The sequence below is a fragment of the Puma concolor genome, chromosome A1 (genome assembly GCF_028749965.1).
Source record: "Puma concolor isolate L17-30 chromosome A1, mPumCon1.1.hap2, whole genome shotgun sequence".
Lineage (NCBI taxonomy): Eukaryota > Metazoa > Chordata > Mammalia > Carnivora > Felidae > Puma > Puma concolor.
In genome coordinates this window covers 51,518,858-51,524,571 of record NC_141667.1, presented here as the reverse complement: position 1 = coordinate 51,524,571, position 5,714 = coordinate 51,518,858, and the positions used below count along the sequence as shown (strand labels likewise).

Genomic DNA, 5,714 nt, shown 5'->3' with positions numbered 1-5,714 from the left:
ATGACCTGCTCACTAGATACTTCAGGTAGGCCAATAATATGCTAGTCCAGGGTTCTAACTGCAGTCAGGCTCCTTTAAAAATTATTCCTGGCTTACACCCTTAAAAAAATGCTTCCTCAGTCCTCTACATAAATTTATACATTTAAGAGTTAGGTAACCTTGCAGAGAAAAAAAGAGCCTAAAAGACATTGAACTCTGAACTATCCACATCCTTCAAATTCTGTGCAGTCTTCGACAATATTTATTAAGATGACTTGCACAGCACTGTGATCAGTATATACATTCCCCTTTGCAGTGGTTTTTCATAAGTGGTATTTCACGTGAACACTTTCTTACATTCATGTGGTCCACACACTTGTGATTTTAATAACCTGATAGTATTCCATTCTGTTAACATTTCTTGAATACATTTAGGTCTCTTTACAAAACAGAAACCCTCAATTTTAGATCCTTAACTCACAGGTTTTCATTTTAAGATTTAAAAAAATCTGATATAGAAAATGATATCAATGTATAACATAATGGTTTCCGAGCATGGGTCTTGGAACCCAACAGACCTGTATTTGAATCCCATTTCTGTCTCTTATGAGTTATGTGACGTTGAGCAATTCACTTAAACTCTCTGGGCCCCAGTTTCCTCATTGTAAAACGAGATAATAGCAATATTTCCCACTTCAAATTGTTGCAAGATTAGCAATATGAAATGCTTAATGTGTTTTGCCGAGTGCCTAGTACATGCTAAAAGCTTGGTAAGTGATAGCTGCTGGCATAATAGAAACTAGAGAACAGGGCCCACCTAGGGCCATTTCTTTAAGAGGGGTGAAAACATTATTTTTTCCAAGGTCACAAAGAAAGGAAATCTGGGGAAATAAGGAAGTTCAGTTGGCCACATGTTGGTATAATTTTACTTGCCAATTCCAAGTTTGGGTGTCTGAAACGAACATTTTCAGTCCTAAAATAAGATGGCAAACTTGGGGCTGGTGCACATGAATAAATATAGCCAGAGAATAAATACACCCCGCGTGTCCCTGGCATGGTGCATCTGTTCAGCCTTACCAATCCCCACCTCCCTGCAAAGCAAATTCTTCCAAACCAAGTCAGCCCTCCACCATCAAGGAGGATTTTCGGGCACCTCCCCCAACCAAATGCTTGAACATACAAGTGAGAAGAACCACAGCGATTCTCTCTTGTCCAACTCACTCACTTTATAGACCAGAAAAAGGGAGGCTTGGGCAAGTGACGTGCATTCCCAAGGTTGCATAACTCCTGAAGAGCAGAACTGGTCTAGAACTCCTTCCTGTTATTTTATTTAAGTGTGGACCTCCTAGACTGATATTTACTTAATTTTTAATTATCTCTTTCTTTTTTTTCCTAAAAGTAAATGTGAAAAGGAACTTTATATTACTATTAGTGGAAAATCCAGTATTACTCAACTTAAAAGATAATCATAAAAATAAGTAGCAGAACAGTGACACTGAATTCTAGCTAAAATATACAATGGTCTATCAAAAGATTGCAGCCTGAGGTGAAGCCTCTCCCCCGCAGAGAAGGAGATTAGCAAGAGTTCAAGTGCAGCTGAACAAGGACCACCAAACTTATAAATGAAAATGCCATCAAACTTTTCTCTCTGAGGGTGGAAAAGGAATGAGAAGGAAATAACTGCCTTGGCATGGTATGGGGGGTGTGAATTTGGAAACACCAGTCTGCTCCATTTTGCTTGGTTACTTTCTGGTGTCCCTACACTATTTTATGGGTCACTCAACTTAGAATGTTCCCTGGAAGCCTTGCATTTTGAGGTCGATGCTAAGCTCCAACAAAGCAGTCCAATTCTTTGCTTCCCTTTTCAATCTCAAAGCTCCAGTCAAACCCTCAACATCCCTGTGCAGTTAAATTGTTCTCAGCCCACTTTGAGGCTCATTTTAGCCTCAGGTTAGTCTTGTTTGTATGCATTATCATATTCAATCTCCAATGATTTTTTTCCTTTTTTTTTTTTTTTTTTTTTTTAGTTTTTTTAAAACTTGTTTAGAGAGAGAGGGAGCATGAGTCGGGGAGGGGCAGAGAGAGGAAGTGAGAGAATACCAAGCAAGCTGCACACTATCAGCACAGAACCTGATGCGGGTCTCAATCCCACAAACCATGAGATCATGACCTGAGCCAAAATCAAGAGCCAGATGCTTAACTGATTGAGCCACGCAGGTGCCCAACCAGTGATAACTTTTTAAGTAGACACTGCTACAATCCTCATTTTACATATAAGGAAATTGAGGCTTGAAGAAATCACTGAACTCATCCAAGTCCTTAGCTGATAGCTCAGAGCTATGTGATTCAGTATTCTATGCTTTTTTTTTTTTAAGTTTATTTATTTTTGAGAGAGCGAGAGAGAGAGCATGAGTGGGAGAGGGGCAGAAAGAGAAGGAGACACAGAAAATGAAGCAGGCTCCAGGCTCTGAGCTGTCAGTACAGAAGCCCTATGTGGGGCTTGAACTCACAGACTGGGAGATCATGACCTGAGCCAAAGTCGGATGCTCAACTGACTGAGCCACCCATGCGCCCCATAGTATTCTATGCTCTTAATCACTGTGATATATTACCTTCCAGTCTAACTTCTATTATTTAATTTGCTTCAAAAATATTTACTGAATATTTCTTATGATCCCATCAACAGACTCAGTATAGTAGGGGCGAGCAAAGAAGGGTATAACGCAGTCCTGGTCCTTGAGTTTTATATGCCATTAATACATTCAGCAAATACTTATTGGCCTACTGCCAAGTTGTAACCTTGTTGAAGACCCAAGACACATACACATAAAAAAGTGCATGAATAAATAATATAATCAAATACCAATATGTACGAGTAGTTGGTAAGAGTTGTGAGCAGGTCAGGAAGGAGATGCATTATGTGGTCTGGCACTACTGGGGAAGGCTTTATGGAAGACACAGCCCTTGGAAGGAGGGAGGACATTCCTTGCGAAAGTACAGAGTGAGCAAAAGGACAGAGGTGGTGGTACTAAGCCCAGGGCGACAGGAGGCTCCTTTTCTTAATACGTGATAAATTAACAACAACAGAACAAACAAACACACAAACCAGCCACAGGCTGGCAGGGTCTTACACTTGGCTATAATTTTCAGGAATCAGTTATAATAAACCCTTGAGAAAAAAAGGTTCCTCCTGTCTAAAGAGTAGCATTGGGTCAAAGGGGAGCTTTCCCCAAGGATGCTTTAGATTTCAATTGTGTGCCTGAGAAAGTTCTGCCACTGTCATGGCCTAGAATATCAACTCAGGGGCAGGAAGCTTTCAGGCAGCCTCAGTGCGGTAGAAGGAGGAAAAAAAAATCTACTTATTAGGATTGTTCGCCTGAGAAGCCTTGAGGTACACTAGCAAGGCAAGAGCTTAGGAAATAAGACCTGCTCCTTACAGTTAAATGCCAAGTGCTGTCAATGACTTAGGGCTGGCTCATTATGGACCTATTTCAGCTAATCCTCCACAGGCAACAATCCTCCTCTTTTCAGGGACTATGGAAGCCTGGGGAAGGCCATTTCTTTTCCAGTCAGGTGTGAGGGCAAAGAGCCATCCATCTTTAATAAATCTCTAGGCTCACAGGATTCTTCTCATTGTAGCTAATGCAGAATTTCTAGGTCTCTGAAATGTTCAACATCCATTCTGCCCCCTACTGATTAAACAACAACAGCAACCTGTCTATCTGACATCCTATCTCCTCTATTAGATGCTAAGTTTCTAGAATAGTCATCTATATATTCCCTTACCTGTGCATTAATTCGATCAACAACTGAGTACCTCAACTGCATGCACCTTTATGTTAGCACCTAAACACTTGATTGTACTCATTGCTATTTGGGGTCTGGCCCTTACCTATATCTCTAGCTTCATCTCCCACTCTCCTGTGCCCAACCCTCTAGATTCCAGACACACTGACTCTGCTCCCTCATCTGACAGCCTCCTGCTTACCATAACCAACTCTTATAAGCTAACTCTTCTGCATGGACATGGAACAAATATTCCTTTCCACCTCCCCACTTCATCTGGTTAGCTTCTCTGTCTCTCTCTCTCTCTCTCTCTCTTTTTCTTTTTAAATCCAAAATGTGTTTATTGGGATAGTTTCCCACTCATCTTGAGTCAAGGTGCTTTTCGTGCTGCTTCCGTCTGAAGAAGCATCCTTCTGTGAGCCTTGCTTTTCCTCCTGTAGGCTGGCCAAGGAAAATGGAGCAGCCAACACACAAAACTAGTGTTTGTGCCTGGCTAAAGATGGTGGTGATTTTGTAGCGTCCTGGGCACTTCCCGTCCATGGAGTAGGAGTTGGGGCTGTGCACCAGGCGCTTCTTCCTGTGTTTCCTCTTCTCCTCTTCTGGAGATAGATGAAGGAGGCCCTCTGAGAGGGACATGTTCTTGTGGGGAGGCTGTCACTGCTGGAAACTCATCTGGTTAGCCTCTTCTCCTCATTCAAATCAGCTCAGGTCTTCCCTTGTCTCCCAGGCCTGACTCCCAGGCTAAGCCAGGTTCTTGACTTATAGGCAGGTGAGCCTCTGTGCCCTCACTAGTCTGTGAGCTCCATGAGGCAAGGATCTTGTCTGCTCTTCTTCCCAACAGTTAGTGCAGTGTCTGGCCCATAGTAAGCATTCAACATAATTTGTTGTTTGAAGGAAGGATGGGAGGGAGGGAAGGAGGGAAGAAAGGAGGAAGGAAGGAAGGAAGGAAGGAAGGAAGGAAGGAAGGAAGGAAGAAAGTGCGGTCCTTTCTCCCAGGATTCTGTAAGACCTTAAAGGCAGTGTTGGTATCTCTTGGTCCTAGTGCCCAGCACAATGCCTGGCATAAGAGCACTTAGAAAGTATGTGTTGAAACAAACAAAGAAAACTTCCCTGCACAAGCTACCACTTCAAGGTACCATGAAGGACCAAAAGTAAACAAAAAACAAACATTAAAAGGACAGACATATAAATACATGGTCCTAAACCTTATGGGGCTTTTAGTGAAAGAGAGGAAAGGGGGCAAGTACACAAATTAACCATAATACATAGTGAAAATAAATAGGTGTCTCAAGAGGAGTATAGACAAAGGGGCTTGGGAAGTTCAGTCAAGGAAGATCACATCTGAGGAAGGGGTTGGAGAAGGGGACAACACATGGCACAGGGAGATGAATGGAATGAGGCTTTAGGGAAGACGTGGCCCTAAACTCAGCAACTGTTCTAGTCTTTATCTGGAGCCACGTGTCCAGTGCGGTTGTGTAGGGCAATTCCTGGTCTGACTTGAGTGGATGGGCTACGCATCCATCACCACCTCACTTCTAAAGCTTTTCTCTATTTTACGAAGGCTCAAAACAGGGCAGACAATTTAAAAGACTACAGAGGCCAGAAAGTGAAGATAACCACAAGATATAAGTTGGCTCTAGGACCCCGGCCAATTGCAAAGCATATCGCTTGCACGACAAGCAGAGGCAACTGATTCTCAAATACTGCCAGTTGTCGTCATGTGTGAATATGGGCCCTCTGGAAGGATGTCTTCCCATTTTTCCCCCAAGGAGAAAACAGAAGTCTGGATTCTTTGGTGAAAGCTTCCGATATTCAAATGTTGGCAACTAATTCAATTTTTTGGTTCAAAAACTACCCTTTGGTCAAACAAAACACATCCATGGATGGCATGCAGACCGCAGGCTTCATGCAGCCATGCACAACCGGTTTGCAACCTCTGGCCTAAACAG

The 5,714-nt window shown here is 42.6% G+C and overlaps 1 pseudogene; it reads right to left on the bottom strand.

Moving 5' to 3' along the window:
* Positions 1-4,079: 4,079 nt before the first annotated feature.
* LOC112860506 (small ribosomal subunit protein eS27 pseudogene) lies at positions 4,080-4,419 on the bottom strand (annotated as a pseudogene).
* Positions 4,420-5,714: the final 1,295 nt, after the last annotated feature.